General features: G+C 38.7%; 2 pseudogenes; both read left to right on the forward strand.

The window, feature by feature from the left end:
• Window positions 1-6,710: 6,710 nt before the first annotated feature.
• On the forward strand, window positions 6,711-7,247 carry LOC122096375 (annotated as a pseudogene).
• Window positions 7,248-14,606: 7,359 nt separating this feature from the next.
• LOC122096392 lies at window positions 14,607-16,856 on the forward strand (annotated as a pseudogene).
• Window positions 16,857-22,524: the final 5,668 nt, after the last annotated feature.

Genomic DNA, 22,524 nt, shown 5'->3' on the forward strand with positions numbered 1-22,524 from the left:
GGTAAAAAGGAGAATGTCTCAGAGGGAATCAGTGGAATGGAGAAAGAGGAAAGTAAAGGACACAGAGTAATGTGGATTAAATCCCATAACCATAAATATATGAAGACAAGATAATGAAATCTACCAAATGCTGTTTGATAAAGGGGGATAGGAGTGAAGGGGTATGACATATAATGGAAGGGATAAACTTGTTCACAGTACTCTGTATGTGTCTAGGTAATTATGCACAATGAAACTCCCACATACTACAGCATGCTAATTCAGAAAATAAAAACTTCAAAAATATAAAAAAAAACAGAAGTATTTCAACAACTGCATGTCAAACATTATGTGGTACACATAAAAGCAGTATACACAGGGAATTCATATCACTGAAAAGCCTGCTTTAGAAATGAAGGGTCCCCAATCAAGATAATATGATAGCTGTCTGCTGATGGCTCACAACTGTAGTCCTGAGGCTGAGATTGGGAGGATCCAAATTTGAAGCCACCCTGGGCAAAAAAGATCATGAAACTCTTATCTTTTATTAACCAGCATAAAGCTAGGCTGAAGGTATGGCTCAAGTGGTAGAAAGCCAATCACAAATAAGCCAAATGTGTTTGAGGCTCTTGAGTACAAAGTTAAAGCCCTGGTACCAGCAGAGAAGAAGATGGGCAGATGCCATTAATATGAGGAATCAGGTCAGTAATACAATTATATGCCCTTCTATAATAAAAGAATAACATTATGAATTATGTTACTCCAATAAATTAACAACCTAGGTCAAATAGAAAAATCCTTAAAGGCATATAATACTAAAAAACACCACTAAAGGAGAAATAACAAAACTACACCAGTATTTATTAAATTCAATGAATCTACTGTCTAAAAGCTGTCCACAAAGAAAACTTCCTGACATGTATGACTACACTGGTGCATTGTACTGAACAATTTAAAGAAGAAACAACATCAATTCTACACAATTCTTTCAGAAAATCAAAGACACAAGGATCCTACAGGGCCTGGTAACAAAGAAATTACAAAGGAGGAAATCTATGGATGAATGTCATTCATAAAATTAGATATAAGCAGGGTCCCAGTGGCTCACACCTGTACTCCTAGGTACTCAAGAGGCTGAGAACTGAGGGTGACAATTAAAAGTCAGCCTGGGCAGGAGACTTTTATCTCCAATTAAGCACCAAAAAAGTAAAAGCTGTAAGTGAAGCTGTGTGGTGGTATAGTGCTAGCCTTGAGCACAAAAGCTCAGGCACAGCACCCAGGCCCTCAGTTCAAGCCCCAAGATTGGTGTGCTCTCTCTCTCTGTCTCTCTCTGTCTCTGTCTGTCTGTCTGTCTGTCTCTCTGTCTGTCTGTCTGTCTGTCTCTCTCTCTCTCTCTCTCTCTCTCACACACACACACACACACACATACACACACCTCTAATTAAACATCAAAAAACTGGAAATGGAGCTGTGGCCTTGGATTAGAGCACCGACCTTGACTGCAGAAGCTAAGGCACAATGCCCAGGCTGTGAGTGCAAGCCCCAGGACTGGAACAAAAAATTGAAGTAAAAAATACATTTACAGTTGTGTCCAAAATGGGAAATTTTGATAGAATATATGTAAGTGCTGAAACCATTCAAGACTATAAAACATTGCTGAGGGAAATGAAAGATCTAAATTAATGGAAAGATGCCATGTTCTCATATCAAAAGTGGCATTAAGACTTTTTTTACTCAACATGGTAAAAAGACTCAGTTAAATCTCAATCAATCACAATAAGGTTTTTTGTTTTTTTAATTTCTTTTTTAAAAATTGTATTCATATAGTTGATATACAGAGGGATTACAGTTACATGAATCAGCTATAGACAGTACAATTCTTTTTTAATGTATATTTTTATTGTAAAGGTACAATACAGAGGGGTTACAGTTACATGAGCAAAGTAATGAGTCCACTTCCTATTGAGCATTGTTACACTCTCCCTTGTTTTTCCCCTACATTCCTTTCCTCCCTATCTCCCCAAATTTTCCCTTCTACCTCCCAAAGTTGTAAAGTTTGTTTTCAACATAGTGTCTTGTACATCTTGTTGTTACAATGGGTCATCCTGTATCCTTATTTCAGTATTTTATTTCGCTTCCCCTCTGCAAATTAGAAACACACACACACACACACACACACACACACACACACACACACACATACAGACAGACACACACGATGCAGGACACTAGAATCAAATACAATGACAACAGGGGTTATACCATGGGTGAAGAACATACAAAGAAACAAAAAAAAGTCACATAGAACATTACAATTACATTAAAAAGAACAGCAAGAAAGATAAGATCTCTTCTGTCCCTATCTTGGGGTCCATTTTGCTTAACATCATCTCTTGTGCTCATGTGTACATATCTTTTGAATTCTTCTCATTATTCTAGACAAATTGCAAAGAAGGGAAACCATGGGAACTATGTTTCTTTGGGTCTAGGTTACTTCACTTAATATAATTTTTTCCAAGTCTTTCCATTTCCTAACAAATGGAGAGGTGTCATTATTTCTGATGGAGGCATAGAATTTCATTGTATATGTATATAACATATTTTCTTGATCCATTCATCTACTGAGTGGCAACTGGGATGGTTCCATAGCTTAGCTACGGTCAATAATGCAGAGATAAACATAGTTGTGTTGGTAGCTTTAGTATGGCCTTATTTGTGAGCATTTGGGTGAATGCCTGAAAGTGGGATTGGTGGGTCATAGGGAAGCTCTATGTGTAGTCTTTTGAGGACCCTCTATACTGCTTTCCAAAGTGGTTGAACAAGTTTTCACTCCCACCAACAATATATTAGAGTTCCCTTTTGGCCACATCTGTTGTTATTAGAATTCTTCATTATAGCCATTTTAACTGGGGTGAGATGGAATCTCAATGTTGCTTTAATTTGCATTGTGTTTATGGCTAGAGAAGTTGAGCATTTCTTCATGTGTCTATTGACCATTCTTATTTCCTCTTTAGAGAAGTCTCTGTTTAAGTCTTTAGTCCATTTATTAATCAGGCAGTTGTTTCTTTGAGTATATTTGTTGTTGGGGGATTTAATTTTTTGAGTTCTATGTATATTTTAGATATAGAACCCTTGTACATTGTGTGGCTAGTGAAGATCTTTTCCCAATCTGTGGGCTTTCTATTGATCTTGCTAGGTATGTCCTTTGCCATGCAGAAGCTCTGCAGTTTCATGCAATCCCATTTGTCCAACCTTTCTTTGATTTGGTTGTGTTTCTGGGTTTTCCTTAAGAAAATTTCAGCCTGTTCCAAGGAGCCCTAGAGTTTCTCCTATTCATTTCTGTAATATTTTCAGGGTGTCTGCTTTGACTTGGAGGTCTCTGATCCATTTGGAATTGATTCTGGTGCAGGGTGATATATACAGATCTATAGTTTTCTTCAGGTGTTAAACTAGTTTTTCCAGCACCATATACTGAAAAGGCTGTCTTTCTCCCATTCTATTTTTTTTATTGCCCTTGTCAAAGATTAGGAGGATATTGGTCTGTGGGTTCATTTCTGGGTATTCAGTTCTAGTCCATTGGTCCTCAGGTCTGTTCTTGTGCCAGTACCAAATTATTTTGACTACTAGGGCTTTGTAGTAAAATTTTAAGTATGGTATTGATATTCCCCCAGCACTGTTCTTTCTGCTAAGGATTGTTTTTGCTATTCGGGGTCCTTGACTGCTCCATGTGTAGTTTTGAATTGCATCTTTCTGAGCTTTCTCTGTTGATTTTTTATGGTATTGATCTATACAGCAGGGATAGTGGTGTGTTAAAGTCCCTAACAATTAATGTCTTTGGATCTATGTGATTTTAGGGAAAGTCGTGTTTCTTGGATAAATCTGGGTGCTCCATTATTTGGTGAATAGATATTTAGAATTGTAATATCCTCATGGAGAGATCCCTTAATTAGTATAGAATGATCTTCTTTATCTCTTTTCACTAATTTTAATTTGAAGTCTATTTTATCTGATATTAATATTGCAACTCCCGCCTGTTTACGGGGGCTGTTTGGTTGGTAGATTTTATTCCAGCCTTTAACTTTCAGAATATGTTTGTTTTTGTGGATAAGGTGTGTTTCTTGAAAGCAGCAGATAGAAGGATCTTGCTTTTTGATCCAATTAGACAGACTGTGTTGGAGAGTTAAGTCCATTAATATTCAGAGTTAGGAATGAGAGGTGTTTGGTAGTCCCTGCCATGTTTTCCACCTTTTGGGGGGCTGTGCCAACTGGGTTCTTCCTATTATTCTTGGATCCTCTGTTTGGGAGTTGTTTCTTGGCCTTTATTGTGCTCTTGTTGGTTTTCTATGTGTAGGACATCTTAAAATATCTTTTGTAAGGCTGCTTTATTGGAGATATATTGTTTCAATTTTTCTTTGCTGTGGAAGGTTTTTATTTGTCCTTCCAGTATGATGGAGAGTTTTGCTGGGTATAGTTCTTGATTGATAGTTAATTTGTGTTTAGGGCATGGCATACATCCTTTCAGGCTCTTCTTGTTTTAATTGTCTCTGATGAGAAATTGAAGTTATTCTGATTGGCTTCCCTTTATAAGTGATTGATCTTTTCTCCCTGACAGATTTAAAGATCCTTTCCCAGGTCTCAATTAATCCTGTGGGGATTACAATGTGAAGGTGGGATATCCTGTTCTGGTCTGGTCTATTTGGGGTTCTAAAGGCTTCTTGTATCTGAATGGGCCTATCTTTTTCTATGTTTAGGAAGTTCTCTACTTGGATCCTGTTAAATAAATTTCCTAGACCTTTCACTTCTGTCTCAAGGCCCTCCTCTACACCCATTAGCTTTAAATTAGGCCTTCTGATGTTGTCTTCTAAATGTTGAATACATCTATCATGTTTCTTGGATTTGTCTTTTTTTGGGGGGGTGGTCCAGTTGTGGGGCCTGCACTCTGGGCCTGGGCACTGTCCCTCAACTCTTCAGCTCAAGGCTAGTGCTCTACCACTTGAGCCACAGCGCCACTTCCCGGTTTTTTCTTTTTGTTTATGTGGTGTTGTGGAATCAAACCCAGGGCCTCATGCATGCAAGGCAAGCACTCTACCACTAAGCCACCTTCCCAGCCCTCTTGGATTTGTCTTGAATACTGGTCTGTTCTTTCTCTATAATATCTAGGCTGCCTTCAATCCCAGAAATTCGATCTTCTGCATAGTTTCACCTACTGTCCAAACTTTCTCCTTTTTTAAAATTTCCTTTCCTTCTAATTGGTCAGATTTGATGGCTCCAAATTCTTTTTTGAGCTTTGTTTTAGATCTTGTATAGACTACATTACTTCCTTAATTTCATTTTCAATGTTCATTCTCAAATCCCTTAGTTGATTGGTTATGGTTTCATTGGACTCCCTTTCCTCTGTTGGGCTTCATTCAACATTCCATTTGTGGCCTCGCTGGATTCCTCCAGCTGTGTGTTTGTGGATTCTATGAATGCCTCTTTTAATCTTCATTTAGTTTCATCCTGCTCACACAATTCCTCTATTAATCTTTGGTTAGCCTCATCACACTCATACATTTCCCTATCCTGCACACGCATTTCCCTATCATGCTCATATTGAGACCTTTGCGGGCTTTCAATCTTTTCATTCAGCATGTTTACCAGTAGTGTTTGTAAAGCATTTTGGGAACTCTCCTCTGGATTATTCATTAACTGTTCTGTTGCCTGATTATCATGAGCAGGAGTTGAAATACCTGAACTTTCCATTTTTCTTGTGTTTCTGCTTGTTCTGCCCATTTGGGTATGATAGCTAAACCAATTCTGAACTAGAACACTATTTTAAGGCAAGCATCAACCAGAGCCCTGTAGTTGCACAGATTGTTTGACACAGTCAAAATGAGTATAGATACAATCTAGTTCAACAGATACAATCTGGTTCAACAGCAAACAACTAGGGATCAATGGACTAAGAAAAATCAAAGAAGGGGTCATCAGACCAGAAATGAATAGGTTTAGGAAGAATTGTGAGGAGAAAATAAGATTGGAGGAATATAGGGGAGAAACAGAGAGTGATTCAGAGACAGGGAATGGATAGGAGGAAAGGAGAACATAGATAAAGAAAAATGGGAAAATGAAAAATAAAAAAATTTAAAACAATACTTAAAAATAATATAAGTATAAAGAAATAATTCTACAATTAAAGGAGTTAAGGCTGGAAATTTGTGAATTAAGTAATCAATATCTGAATTAAGTATGCACACAATGAAAGATAAGGTCTAATAATCGAAGACAGGTATATATCTGGGGATGAACATAACAGCAATTAAGTAATGCAAAAAAAGGGACCAAAAGGGAATAGATTATAAAGAGAAAATAAAACAAAAAAAACAACAGAAAACAAACCTAAAATAAAAATGAAAAAATCAACAACAGTTTTTTTTAAGTAAAATAAATAAGTAGAGTTTGGGAGGAAGAGTCAGCTATGGCGGCGATGGTGGCAGTGGCGGCTACTGCTGGGGCTTCTGGGGCTACTCGGGCAGCAGCTCATTAAGGGGCCACCACTGGGTGAGGCAGTGATCTGCTGTGGCAGTCCAAGAAGCTGAGCAGGCCCGCCCGGGCTCTCAGCCTGTCCTGCCCGACCGCACTCCTGTACATTCCATTTTCTCCAGCCAACCCGAGGCCACACAGGCTGCCTCAGGCCTTCTGGTCCCTTCCCCATCCCTCCCCAGTCCCCATCCCAGCCCGGGGGGCTACTGCCTCCCACCATGACTCTGAAGAGAATCCAAGAGGAATTGAATGACCTGTCACGGGATCCCCTAGCACAAGGTTCAGCAGATCCTGCTGCAGATGACATGTTTCATTGGCAAGCTACAATAATGGAAATAAATGACAGTCCCTATCAGGATGGAGTATTTTTCTTGACAATTCATTTCCCAACAGGTTACTCCTTCAAACCACCTAAGGTTGAATTTACAAGAATTTATCATCCAAATATTAGCAGTAATGGGAGCATTTGTTTTTATATTCTACGGTCACAATGGTCTCCAGCACTATTTCAAAAGTACCTTTTTCCATCTGTTCTCTGTTGTGTGAGCCCAATCCAGATGATCCCTTAGTGCCTAAGATTGCTCAGATCCACAAAACTGATAGAGAAAAGTACAACAGAATAGCTTGGGAATGGACTCAGAAGTATGCAATGTAATTAAAGAAATTATTGGATAACCTCTACAAATAAAGATAGGGGAACTCTGAAAGAGAAAGTCCTTTTGATTTCCATTTGACTGCTTTCTATGAGCCCATGCCTCATCTTCCCCTGTGCACATATTTACCTGATAAAACAGCAGTGCTGCGTGTTGTACATACTTGGAACAACAAAATAGAGATACTGTACATCTGTACCAACATTGCCTCCTAGCAGAGAGGTACGTGTGTGAAAAGCCAATCTTCCAGGCATAACCTAGATGTGAGACTAAAAACTTTACTTATTGGCAGAAATTTGGATAATGGCAAGATGCTAGGGATGGTGGGCACCTGGTATTTACTTGAATGGGGGAAAGCTCCACTGGCCTGTAGGAGATTGTTTTTAAGTGGAATCCATTTAAATTCAAAACAGTTATGAACAGCAGGTGAAGAACATGAAGGTATCTGTATTCATTTTCTTCAAAGGACCTACAACTTAGGTGAAAGTTATGACAAACCAAATTAAACTACCCACATCCTGTATTTTAAGGTCTAAATTTAACTGGTCAACATTTAAATGGATTGGAGCAATTAGTACAAAAAGTGTAATGGGCTTTGTTTCCAACTCTTTTACATTTCCCTACCCTTTCAGATTTTCATCCTCTCTCTCTTTCTCTCTCTCTCTTTCTTTCCATATTCTTTGGTTTGTATGTGGTTTCTCACTTAATACATAGCTAAATAGCTCTTATTTTTCTTATGTTTTTAACTGCTTAGGTCTATTTGGATGTAAGGGTGAAAATTCATTTGATGGAAATACTTGTATATATTTAAAGACCCAATTGCTCCTCTGGAGCTTGTACGTTCAACAATGATTAATCTGTGTAATAAACTGACTACTACAGTCATTATATATAAAAATAAATAAATAGTAGAAAAAAGAGTTCTTCGAATTTTGGGGGGAGGGTGGATCTTGTGTCTCCCCCGTGTCCTTAACTAGTCTCTTGGTAGAGTCTCTTGTTTGCTTGTGGTGTTTGGTTTTCCTGGGGCTTGGTTGGTATCTTAAATTAGTTTGTTTGAGCAGGCTGAAGGAAGCTCTGCCTTGCCCAGGACTTTATGTCCCTCTTCTTTCTAGTTTACTGGGAGGGCAATTTACTTTGAGTATCACAAAAGAGGGAGGTGGCTGTTTCCTCTAGCTTAGAGTAGCTGTGAGGAAGTTAGGTTGTAGGTATGGTTGTGGCCTGTCAGCATTCAGTAGCTTTACCCTGATGGGCTAGCTCCTGAGAGACTCAAGCAGCCCAGCCTGGAGTCAATCTCAGGATTTATGTGTAACAAGTTTCCAATTGCTCTAGGGCTGGAGTTGCTGCCTGTGCCTCTGGCTCTGTTTAATCACTAAGGAGAGTCAGCTCTGACCACTTGGAGCTGCCTCTGCTTGGGAGGGGCAACTTTCCCCAGGGGTGGATCTCAGCCCTGCTGCAGGTCAGGTTCTTTTGACTTGTTGAATGGCTCCAATTGTCTTCTTCCAAGGCCTGAGTTACCTATTAGCTGCTCTGGTCCAGTCTGTGTCAGTATCAAAGATGGAGTTCTTCTCTGGTGGTGTGGGGGGTGGGGGGAGGGTGGCTACCTTCCCACTGCTGCTTCATGAGAACGAGTGAGGATGGACTGGGTATACTCACATCTTTCCTTTCGTTTCTGGGCCACCCATGTCCAAGGTATGTGACTGTCTGTGGTTAGCAGGATGAAGATTTCTGTTCCTTGTCAGTTCTTGCTGGGGGTGAGTTGAATCTGCTTGCACACCGCCTCGGGTGCCTTTGTCCCAGGCTCCCATGGCAGCAGCCACTGCCACTGCCACTGCTGCAAAGTGAGAGTGCTCAAATCTGTGTCCTTAACCAAGCTGCCTGACTTTTTCCTCTCTGACCAAACTCTATACCATGATGACACACTTTGTGTGACTCTCTAGCCTTAGATTTTCCATTGGAAGACTAAAACTGGTTTCTACACGAGAGCTTGTTTAGCCCACAGCTTCTCCTCTGCCATCTTCCTCTGGCCTCTACAATTCTCTTGAAACCATGTCTCCATTGCTCTCTCCCACTTTTCCTTCATGTTCCCTCCCATAAGATATCCAGTTCATTTTCCACATAGTGTTTAGTGAGTATCACTGTTGTTTTTGTTCATCCTTGTTCCACTTTTTATGTGCCTACTTTTACCCTCCCAAATATATACAAACAAACAAGACAAAAGGAAAAGAAAACAAAAACAGCAACAATGGCAACTAAAGAATATCTCGTTTCCTTTTCTTGGAGTTCATTTCATAGAATATTATTTTGTGGGGCTGGGAAGGTGGCTCAGTGGTAGAGCGCTTGTCTTGCATCCATGAGACCCTGGGTTCGATTCCTCAGCACCACATAAGAAAAAAGCCGGAAGTGGCGCTATGGCTCAAGTGGTAGAGCGTTAGCCTTGAGCTGAAGAGCTGAGGGACAGCGCCCAGGCCCAGAGTTCAGGCCCCACGACCGGACCCAAAAAAAATTATTATTTTGTATGATCATCTGTCCATAGATTTTAAGTCTTTGTCCACCACTCTTATTCCAGCTTTCTTTGGCCTTTGTATATTAATGACTAGGGTCCTATATAATTTATCATGTCCCATTTTATTTATTTTAGTCATTCGGTGTGTTTACTTCAGATTTAAAGGCACATTCTAGTTACCACAAGTGAGGGAAACTATATTTCTTTGGCTTTGGTTTACTTCACTTAATATAATATTTTCCAATTCTTCCCTTTTCCTTACAAATGGTACAATACTATTCTTTCTAGAATTCCATTATATATTATATGTATATATTATATATACATATACATTATACACACACATACACACACACACACACACACACACACACACACACACACACATATACAAACATACCACATTTTTTTGATCCATTCATCCACTGAGGGACATATAGCTTGATTCCATATCTTGGCTATGGTAAACAATGCTGCAATAAACATAGTTGTCCTGGTATTTTTAGTGTGGCCTTGTTTGTGGTCCTTTGGATAAATGCCCAGTAGTAGGATTACTGGGTCATAGGGAAGTTCTGTTTAGTCTTTTATGGAGCCTCCATCCTGCTTTCCAGGGTGTTTGAAGAAATTTACCTTCCCACCAACAGTGTAATAGAGTTCACTTTAGGCCACATCCCTACCAGCTTTGGTATTTCTAATTTTCCTGATAATGGCCATTCTAACCAGAGTTAGAATGTTTTGATTTGTATTTATTTTATGGCCAGAGATGTTGAGGATTTCTCCTATTGGCCATTCTTTTTCTTCCTCTGAGAAGTCTCTCTTTAGGTCTTTAGCCCATTAGTTTGTTGGATTATTCAGTTTCTGAGGGTTTATTTGGGGGGGTTAATTTTTTGAGAAATATATTTTATATAGGAAGCTTTTGTTTGATGCATAGCTTGTACATATCTTGTCCCTTTCTGTGGGCTTTCTCCCTATCTTGCTAGCCCTTTGCTAGGCAGAGGCTTTTCAGTTTTGATATAATCCCATGAATCCAGCCTTTCTTTGATTTGTTTTGATTCTGGATCTTTGTTTAGGAAGTTTCACCCTGTGCCTAGAAGGCTTCGAGTTTCCCCTATCCCTTCGTGTAATATTTTCACACTATTTACCTTTACATTGAGGTCTTTTTTTAGTATGTGGTTTTTATTGTAAAGACACTATACAAAGGGATTACAGTTACATGAGTAAAGTAATGAGTACATTTCATATCGAACATTGTTACCTCCTCCTTTGTTTTTCCCCTACCATCCCTTCCCTTCCACCTCTACAACTACTCCCTTCCCCCACACGAAGTTGTAAAGTTCATGTTCAGCATAGTATCTTGTACATCTCATTGTTACAGTAGGTCAACCTATATCCTTATTTCACCATTTTGTTATTTCCCTACACTCCCCAAATGAGAAAAACTTATAAACAAGATGCAGAGCACTGGAATCAAATACAGTGAAAACAGGGGTTATACCATGGGGGAAGAACATACAAAAGAAACAAAAAAAATCACATAGTACATTATACATTATAAACAACAAGAAAGATAAAACCTCTTGTGTCCCTATCTTGGGGTCCATTTCACTTAGCATCATCTTATATGGTCATATGTACATAGCTTTTGACCTTTTCTACTTGTCTTAGACATATACTAGTTATTGCATATAACCATGGAACATATGTTTCTTTGGGCCTGACAGCATAATTTTTCCAAGTCTTTCCATTTCCTAACAAATGGGGAGGTGTCATTCTTTCTGATGGAGGCATAAAATTCCATTGTATATATATATATATATACCACATTTTCTTGATCCATTCATCTACTGAGAGGCATCTGGGTTGGTGTCATATCTTAGCTATGGTGAATAATGTTGTGATAAAGATAGTTGTGCTTGTAGCTTTCGTGTGGCCTTGTTCATGATCATTTGGGTAAATACCCAAAAAGGGGATTGCTAGGTCATAAGGGAGCTCTATGTGGAGTCTTTTGAGGAACCTCCATACTGCTTTCCAAAGTGGTTGAACAAGTTTACACTCCCACCAATAATGCAGTAGGGTTCCCTTTTGGCCACATCCCCTCCAACATCTGTTGTTATTAGATTTTTTTCATTATAGCCATTCTGGGGTGAGGTGGAATCTCAATGTTGTTTTGATTTGCATTTCGTTTATGGCTAGAGAATTTGAGCATTTCTTCATGTGTGTATTGGCCATTCTTATTTCCTCTGCAGAGAAGTTTCTCTTTAAGTATTTAGCTCATTTATTAATCAGGCAGTTGAGTATTTGAGTATTTGTTGTTGGGGGATTTGATTTTTTGAGTTCTAAATATATTTTAGATATGAGACCCTTGTCCATTGTGTGGCTAGTGAAGATCTTTTCCCAATCTGTGGGCTTTCTATTGATCTTGCTAGGTATGTCCTTTGCCATGCATAAGCTCTACAGTTTCATGCAATCCCATTTGTCCAACCTTTTTTTGATTGGTTGTGTTTCTGGGTCTTTATTAAGAAAATTTCAGCCTGTGCCAAGGAGCCCTAGAGTCTCTCCTATTCTTTTCTGTAATGTTTTCCAAGTGTCTGCTTTGACTTTGAGGTCTTTGATACATTTGGAGTTGATTCTGGTGCAGGGTGATATATAAGGACCTAGCTTTAGTTTTCTTAGGGTATTAAACGAGTTTTTTCCAGCACCATTTCCATTCTATTTTTTTAGCTCCTTTATCGAAGATTAGGTCTGTGGGTTCATTTCTGGGTCTTCAGTTCTATTCCATTGGTCCTCAGGTCTGTTCTTGTGCCAGTACCAAGCTGTTTTGTTTACTCTTGGTTTGTAGTAGGGTCTGAAATTTAATATTGATATTCCTTTAGCACTGTTCTTTCTGCTAAGGATCCACTGAGGCCTTTGATCCACCTAGTTATTTGTATTATTAGGGCATGTTAATAATGCAGAATAATGACCTTCTTTGTAGCCTTGAACTAACCCTCCTCCTGTTTCTGCCTCCCAATTGCTGGGATTACAGGCATGTGGGACCACACATGGCAATGTTGTCCTTCTTTATGACTACATTGTGTGTAGATTCTCAATTTTCTTTATATATTTATCCATTCATGAGTACCTAGCCTGGTTCCGTAATTTGATTACTGTGAATAATCCCATAATCAGTGTAATTTATCTGTAAATTACACTGACATGATTTCTTTGGGTTCATGCCCAGGAGTATTATAGCTGGATCATATGGTAGCTATGTTTTTTATTCTCTGAAGAACTTCCATACTAATTTCCATAGTGGCTGGACCACCCCTACCTAGTTCCTCCAATATGAAAGTCCACATGTGGATAATGACTCACTATTGCAGTCTGATTTGATTATTCTAAAATTGTGTCAAGCAGCCAAACTAGTTAAACTCTATGTAGAAGCTTTGTAGCAGTTTTTTGGGGGTTTTTTTTTTGGGGGGGGGTGGTCCGGTCGTGGGCCTGAACTCTGGGCCTGGGCGCTGTCCCTCAGCTCTTCAGCTCAAGGCTAGCGCTCTACCACTTGAGCCACAGCGCCACTTCCAGCTTTTTTCCTTTTTGCTTATGTGGTGTTGGGGAATCGAACCCAGGGCCTCATGCATGCAAGGCAAGCGCTCTACCACTGAGCCACCTTCCCAGCCCTGCAGCAGGTTTTTGTGAATCTGCTGAGCTCAGAACTGACGAGAGCTGGAGGGAAGCTCCGTCTTGAAATCACATTCTCTTGCACCTTTTCACTAAGGGCAGAATCAACATCTGCTACATTCTACACTCTCCTCTCCATCATAGCTCATGCTCCCTGCTGCTCAAACCTCTGGACTCTTATCAGATAAAATGTGTCATCTGGCTCTCTCCCACCCAGTTAATGCAGCATGACATTCACAGGGATGTGATCACTGCCTTGTGGTCTCCAGAGGAATTTAGTCCCTAATAATATGACCATTCTCAAGATGGCTTCTGGTTACAGCCCTGAGAGCTTGCTGAGTAATGTAATGGATTTCAGTTCCCCATAGTAGCTAGCTTGCTGAACAGGTAGAGTCATACTCAGACTAAATCTCTGAGCTGGACACACAGCTTATATGGACTTTGGATTTCTCCTCCTAATGGGACTGTCTGGCAGCTGTCAATATTGGGGGTTGGTTGTACTGTCAACTAATCTTAAGCATGTGACATTGGGATCCAGCACAATTAACTGAAATTGAAAAGACACACTTATTATTCCTATTATAACAATACTATAAGATAATGTAGCATTGATATGAAGATATATACACATATATATCAATGGAACAGATTAGACACTTCAAAAATTGAATTGTTCATATAATTAACTGAGTTTTGAAAGCAAAGTAAAATCTGAAGACAATTTTGTGTAGAAAAGATGACGTTTTCAACAATTGCTCTAGGACAGCTAAAGGTCCATATACAAAATATGAACATCCATCCTTACCTATCACAATATACAAAAACCCACAGAATGAATTATATACAATGTATGACATTAAAAGATAGTATTTCCATTAAAAAAAAAAAACAAAAAAAAGTATTTTTCCTTGTGTGTTATGGAAATATTTCTTATGTAGTCCACTAAAATTAGTATCCAGTTAATGGAGGCAGGGCTCAAATGGTACAGCCTTGAACAGGAAAAGGCCAAGCAAGAGTATGAGGTGCTAAGTTCCAGTCCCAGCATTGTCAATAAAGCAAATCTGAAAGAAAAACAATATCCAGAACATGATATGCTATAAAATTTTAGAATTTAGAGGCCTCAGAGCCAGAAAAAGAGGGAAAAACTCACCTAGTAACAGTGGCAACAACTGCAGCCATGGGGTTTTAGCCTCTATCTAGCCATGGAACAAAGAAGCACATTGGAACTGTTCCCAACCCAACTTGGTTATTTACACCTAACAGAGGCAGTAGCTTCAACCTGCATCATCATGGTAACTTTACCTAAAGAAGTTTTACTGATTGTAAAGAAGGTACATCAATAGAAACAGGAAGGAGCTCTATACCTCATGGCAGAAAGAATTAGTTGGGCACCTAAAGGCAGAGACAGATATACAACCAGCCATATGTAAGCCCATATTAAATGCCAGAAAACCACTTCAGAAGAAAAAACTAAAATTCAACTTCAGCTGGTTCTGCATGCAGGAGACAGAGCTTCCAATGAAAGCAAATAAATTACTGGAAGGGAAAAACAGAATGTGCCAAGAAGATCCTGGTTTGTTTCAGCTTTATAAAGAGCTTATTGAGTCAAGTGATCCATGCTGAGAAATTCTGGGCCAATCGTTTAAATGTAAATGCAATGGATAGTCTTCCACATCCAATCACAACAGGATGTTGGCTGATATCTGGCCCCACACAGATGGCTATAATGGTTTGAAATATAATTTAATTTCTGACATCATCATGTCCATATTTAGAATGTATCTAGAGGAAAAATGAAATATTCAGAAAATGCTTCCCACAATGTAACAGAAAAGGAATTCTGGACTTTTTTTTCCTAATCCCATTATTTTTACAGAGACTTGCTGAATATAGGGTCAAATAATCTCTTTGTAGAATGTTCCAAAATAGATGAAAAAGAGTTGAAGAGTTAGTTTAAGAGCCAAAAACTTATGACCAGAGATGGCAAATGTGGAAGATAAGCTGTTAGAGGAAGGCTATGACATTTCCTCTGTGCCATCTACCTCCAACTCGAAATTTATAAAGGACAATGATGCTACCTTTGTCAAGTGATTTAATCACCACAGTGCCCTGGTTCTGAAAGTTATTCTCAGGAAACAATAAATACAAAATAAACAAAATGGTGAGTCCAGGAGCATGGATGAAAATTGCATAGATGGTGACTGCTTTCAAACAGTAGTAAAAAGGGTAGAGTTACAAGAGTCTATTAAATATGAGGAGTTGGGAAAATAATTCCATTAAAAATTGCACAAAACCTCAAGAAGATAAGTATTATTATAATCCATCTCCAATATAATCACTAGAGTATATAGTGAGTGAGAACGTCATTAATTCTTATAAAAATATTAGAGTGGCCAGGCACCGGTGACTCATGCTTATAATCCTAGCTCCTCAAATCTGAGGATGATAGTTCAAAGCCAGCCCAGGCACAAAAGTCCACGAGACACTTATTTAATCACAGAAAAAGCTAAAAGTGCCTCTGTGTCTCAAGTGGTAGAGTGCTAGCCTGGAGCAAAAAGGAGTCCCGGGACAGCATCCAGACCCAGAGTTCAAGCCCCAAGACAGGCAAAAACAATTAGAGTAGAAGTGGAAGCTTATACATCCAGGATAACTCAGGTTCTCTCAGGTAATGCTACTAGTAGTACTACCCCAGCCCTGTCACCTATGGAGCACTTACTCATGGAGGGACACTGTAAGCCATAAACCGGATAATGCCAAATGATATTCACTTTGCATCAAAATAATTGTATGTAACTATTGAAGAACTTCCATTGAATTTCTGGTCCTGCTTTCCTTTTAATATCCAACTGCTGGAAGAAAAGGTATTGAAAAATGAAAAATAATTTGGAAGCCAGACACTAGTGGCTCATGCCTGTAATCCTAGTTGTTCAAGAGGCTGAGATCTGAGGATCCTAGTTCAAGGCCAGCCTAGTCAGGAAAGACTGTAAGACTCTTACCTTCAATTAACCACACAAAAGCCAGAAGTGGAGCTGTGGCTCAAGTGGTAGAGTGCCAGGCTTGAACAAAAAAGCTAAGGATCAGTGTGTAGGCCCTGAGTACAAGCCTCAGTATATTCACAAAACAAAACTTGGAACAGTTCAAAGTTACAAAGCTCTACCCATGCCAATAAAAAAAAATTGGAGACAGGGGCTGGGAAGGTGGCTAAGTGGTAGAGCACTTGCCTTGCATGCCTGAGGCCCTGGGTTCGATTCCCCAGCACCACATAAGCAAAAACAAAAAAGCCAGAAGTGGCGCTGTGGCTCAAGTGGTAGAGTGCTAGCCCTGAGCTGAAGAGCTGAGGGACAGTGCTCAGGCCCAGAGTTCAGACCCCATGACCGGACCCCCCCCCAAAAAAAATTTGGAGACAGTATTTAACCACAAATTTGCTAAGTCATACAGAAGAGTTGCTCTAGACAGCCCACAGCAAGCTTGTGATGTATCCATGGTTTTTTAACACTGAGAAAACTGTAACTTGTCATAACTCTGCAGTGACTCTATAGGGATCTAATCTAACAGACATGAAGATGGCCTCAAAGGAGAAATCTCTGCATCATGTCAGTTTCCAGAGCTGACTCTCTTGTGCTTGCACAATGGAAACTGAAAGCAAGCAACTGTGACTGAACTAAATGCTCAGAATGGAGAGAAGTAACAAGGCAGAACCAAAATGAATTGTGTCATATAATGTGTATGTATAGACACATAATGTATGTGTATGTATTTAAAGATTGTTAACTGGAATTACTCTAGAACTGTTTTTAGACCCACCTTAAGCTGTTTTCAGGAATTTACAAAAGCAGTTTTAAAGAGTGCATTGATAAAAATCTAAGAAGTTTTCTTTGTTTTTAGGGGTAGTATGTAGGTAATTTCCCCTAAATTTATAGCATAGAATCAACCTTAAATATTTCTATTCCCTCCACCATCTAGATCTTCAAATGTAACTAAATTCTAGTTGTACCTTACATCATCAAGTTAAGTACATAAAAATAAAGCAGTGGGAGACTGTTGTTCAATTATCAGGAAACAGTTGTAGTCACTACTGTTCCTGTGTTTCCTATAGAAATAAGAATAAATAGTGCATTGAAAGTGATTTGCAGTCCCTGAGTAAAAGGGGAACATACTTGCTCGATTTTGTCAGAAGACAATGTTTTTCTTCTTGCGTAATTTGCATTGAGAGCAAATGTATATTGTTAAGGTTTTCTTTTAAAAAGATGGCATGTGCTTTGAGAAAAGTTCAAAAATCTATACAACTTGTGGGTGGGGATGGAGGGAAAAACTGGGAGAAAGTGAAGGAAGGGGTGACATTGTCCAAAAGGAAATATATTCATGCATTACCTGACTTAGGAAGCAGTAACAGGAAAGTGCAAGCAGACAAAAGGTAAGAAGTTGACCGAGACCTCAACAGATCAGATCAGGATTTAATCATTGCTGAAGAGAGACACCAAGTAGTACTGAACAGAGTCTCAGATACAAGGGACAGGAGGGGCATAGTGTTTGGGGAATTTAAATACAGTAGAGTATGAGACTTTGGATTTGAAATGTCCTTGTTGTAGCATAAGTATCTGTTTTGGGCTTGTGATGTTTTGCAGTTCTGGCAAAAGATGCTATACCTTCAGATAAGGCCGATGGTGAGGTCTTGCTGAGGATAGCTCAAGGATAGGGATTCTGATAAGATTACTGGGAGGAGATTACTCAGAAGGGTCCCCTGGGTGGGTGGTCAGTGAACCATGGGAGTAACATTGACTTATGAGAGCAAAACAGATTTCCATCAGTCACCCTTGTATATATCACCTTTATAAAAATAATTAAATATTTAATTTAAAAGAATTTAAACATTTTATATGAAGTTGAACACCTGTGCCTCATGCCTGTAATCCAACCTATTTGGGATACTGAGATCTGAGGATCACAGTTTGAAGCCAGTCCCAGGCAGGAAAGGCCCATGAGACTTAGAGTCCAGGAAATTTCAGAGTTCTTTTGACTTGGGAATATTTGAAAATACTTTACCAACTCAGCATCCTTAATTCAGAAGTAGGAGATTTGAAATACTCTGAAAGTTTTGGATTTTGTAGCATTTCAGAGTTGGAGTTTTGAATTGAGGAGAGGGGTTTCTTAACCTATTAAAAAATAGTTCAAACCAACCGTTCATTAGTACACACCTGTAAGAACACCTAAAATAAAAAATGTGCACCATGCCAACTTTTGACAAGGACATGAAGCAACTAGAACTTTATACAGTGTTGGTGGGAATGCAAAATGATGCAAAAAATTTGACAAAAAATTTGGCAGTTTCTAAAAAAGTTAAAAATACTCATATCCTGTGAACCAGCCACTTCACTCCCAGATATTTAACCAAGAGAAATGAAAGCATATGTCCAAACAAAGTCTTGTTCACAAATGTTCATAATAACTTTATTTAGAATACCCAAAACTATAAAACAAGTGTCCATTAATAGGTAAATTGATAAATGTATGATCAACCCATACTTGGAAACAAAAACACATAAGCTGGACTCAGATAAATACTTAAAATTCAATACAGAAAGATTGACTTTTTAATGTATTACTCTAGGAAAACTGCATAGATCCAGAGGCAAAGAATGGAATTGAGGCTTTTCTGCATTCCACACATGAAAAGTAACTCAAACTGGTTAACACACACAAAAGCTAAAAGTACAAAAATGTTAGAATAAACATAAACATTTGTTACCCTAGGTTACACAGTAGTTTCTTAGATGGAAGACCAAAGATTTCTAAATTTAACAAATTAATAAATTAGACTTGAAACTTTTCTGCTCATGATTATTCCAACTAGAAAGTGGGGGGAAAGTCTATAGAATTAGAGAGTACACATGTAAATCTGTTATATGGGTTTGATATAAAAATCCCAAACTTTCTGAACTAGGCATTGTGGTCCCACCTGTAATACTAGCACTGAAGAGGCTGACGATTAAGGTCAGCCTTGGCTATAAAAAGAGGCCTTGTCTCAAATACAAGGAATTTTTTCCTGTATTACTCTTCCTTTTTTATATATCTTTATTATAAAGTTGATGAACAGAGAGTTTCAGTGACCTAAGTAAGGCAATAAGTAAATTTCTTTTTAAACAGTTACCTCCTTCCTCATTTTCCCCTGTTTACCCCTTCTTACTCCCCTCCCCTCTCCAAGTTGTATAGGTGAGTTCCAATATAATGTCAAGTGAGAATCAATGTTGCATTAGTTCATCCTTTGTCCTGCTGTTTCTGTGATTCCCTTTCCCTTCTACAGATCAGCTCATACACAAGACAAAGGGTACGGAAAACTAAAAAAGTAAAAAAGAAATAACTGCAGACAGGGCATAATAAGAACCTTTCATTTCCAATTCTTGGAGTTCATGTTGATACACTTCATTACATATGGTTCTACGCGCTTAGCAATTGGGCTTTTGTGATCTCCTGTTAAAAATATCATAAACATATGAGGGAAACCATGCAACCTAAATTTCTTTGAGCCTGATTTATTTCGGTTAATATAATTCTTTACAGGTCTTTCAATTTCCTTATGAATGGAGCAATGTGATTCTTTCTGATGGAAGCATAAAACTCCATGGTGTATATATACCACGTCTTGATCTATTCATCTACTGATGGGCATCTGGGTTGGTTCCATATCTTAGTTATGGTAAATGATGCTGCAATGAACATGGTTGTGCTGGTAGCGTTAGAATGTCCTTGTTTTTGATTATTTGGGTAAATGCCCAGGAGTGGGATTGCTGAGTCTTAGAGGAGCTCCATGTATAGTCTTTTGAGGAACCTCCTTACTGCTTTCCAGAGTGGCTGAACAAGTTTGCAGTCCCACCAACGGTGTAGTAGCATTCTCATTTAGCCACATCCCTGCCAGCTTCTGTTGTTATTAGATTTCTTGATAATGACCATCCTAACTGAGGTAAGCAAGAACCCCAGTGTTGCTTTGGTTTTCATTTCTTTTATGACCATAGGTGTTGAGCCTATTTTCATGTATCTATTGGCCATTTTTATTTCCTCCTCAGAGAAATCTCTCTGTACGTCATTAGCCCACTTGTTAAAGGGGTGGTTGTTTCTTTAGAAGCTTGTTTTTGGACAATTTAATTTTGAGCTCTAAGTATATTTTAGATATGAGACTCTTGTCTATTGTATGACTACTGAAGATCATCTCCCAATCTGTGGGCTTTCTATTTATCTTGCTATGTCCTTTGCCATGCAGAAGCTCTGCAGTTTAATGCAATCCTGTTTATCCAACTTTCCTTCGATTTGCTGTGTTTCTGGGTGTTTATTAAGAAAGTTTCTTTTTTTTTTTTGTCGGTCGTGGGGCTTGAACTGTGGGCCTGGGCGCTGTCCCTGCACTCTTCAGCTCAAGGCAAGCGCTCTACCGCTTGAGGCACAGCACCACTTCCGGTTTTCTAGTGGTTTATTGGAGATAAGAGTCTCACGGACTTTCCTACCTGGGCTGGCTTTGAACCGCGATCCTCAGATCTCAGCCTCCTGAGTAGCTAGGATTACAGGCATGAGCCACTGGCGCCCGGCTATTAAGAAAGTTTCGACCTGTGCTGAAGAGCCCTAGTCTTTCTCCTATTCCTTCCTGTCTTTGATCCATTTGAAACTGATTGTCATGCAGGGTGATATATAAGGATCTAACTTCAGTTTTCTATATGTGTTTAGCCAATTTTCCCTGCACTATTGGTTGAAGAGGCTGTCTTTCTTCCATCCTGTTTTTTTGAATTTTGGTGGCCAAAAGTCTATGGGTTCATTTATGTATCTTTAGTTATATTCCATTGTTTCTCAGGCCTGTTCAATGCCAGTACCAAACTGTTTTATTACTACAGCTTCGTAGAAAATTTTGAAGTTTGGTATTAATATTCCTCCAGCACTGTTCTTTAAAAGGTAATTCTTGGGGCTAGGAAGGTGCATGCCTGAGGCCCTGGGTTCGATTCCTCAGCACCACATAAGCAAAAAGAAAAAAGCTGGAAGTGGCGCTGTAGCTCAAGTGGTAGAGTGCTAGCCTTGAGCTGAAGAGCTGAAGGACAGCGCCCAGGCCCAGAGTTTAGGCCCCATGACCAGACCCCCAAAAAATAAATAAATAAAAATTAAAAATAAATAAAAGTTAATTCTTGCAGCTAAGCAAAAGCAATAATAGCCCAGGAAAATAATGGACCAATAATTTGAATAGACAATTATCCAAAGAATGTTTACAAATAGATGACCAATAAAAATATGAAAAATTATTCAACATCACTAATCACTAGGAAAAGGAAAGTCAAAAGTACACTTTACCCTGTTTGGTTGGTATATTGCTGATGATAATGAAGAATTGTTCAACAATTATGAAGAACAATTTGACATTTCTTCAAATGACTAAATATAAAATTGTCATATGATCTGTCACTTCCCTTTACAAGTTGAAAAATAATGAAACTGAAAATGAGTGTTCAAAAATGTGTATATGAATTATTATAGAAGCCTTTTGTATTCATTGGAATCCTCAAATTGAAACAACCCAAACGTCTGGTTAAAGATTTTAGTTACTGATTTTTTACATCATAGTTGAACCTTAGAAACCCTGTGCTAAATGAAAAAAATGCCAGCCAAAAAATACTTCCAATTATATTAATATATTAATTTAAAGTATCTAGACTATACCCAGGCACCAGTACCTCACACCTATAATCCTAACTACTTGATGATTAAGATCTAAAGGATTGTGGTTTGAAGCTAGCACAGACAGAAAAATCTGCAAGAATTAGTCTCCAAAATAACCAGCAAAAAGCATGGCTGGGATCATGGCTCAAGTAGTACAGTAACTGCTTAGCAAATGTGAAGCCCTGAGTTCAAATCCAAGTACTGACAAAAGTAATTTCTAGAACAGGAGAATCTATAGAAATATAATTAGTAAATGCCTAGGGGACACTGCATGTAGTGAGTGGAGGTACTATTACTCAACATGAAATTTCTCTTAGGAAGACAAAAGTATTCTAAAATTACATTGTATTGGTGGTTGCACAATGCTATAAGCACACTATAAAACATTTAATTATATACTTTAAATAGGCATATTGTATGGCTGTGTTCATTTTTTGTCAATAAAGTTTTCAAATATCTTATGGAAAATGAATGAAATGGCACAGCAGCATGAGTTAGTCTCCACAAATATTAATGTCC

Source organism: Dipodomys spectabilis, unplaced genomic scaffold (genome assembly GCF_019054845.1).
Source record: "Dipodomys spectabilis isolate Male_0828 unplaced genomic scaffold, ASM1905484v1 ptg000370l, whole genome shotgun sequence".
Lineage (NCBI taxonomy): Eukaryota > Metazoa > Chordata > Mammalia > Rodentia > Heteromyidae > Dipodomys > Dipodomys spectabilis.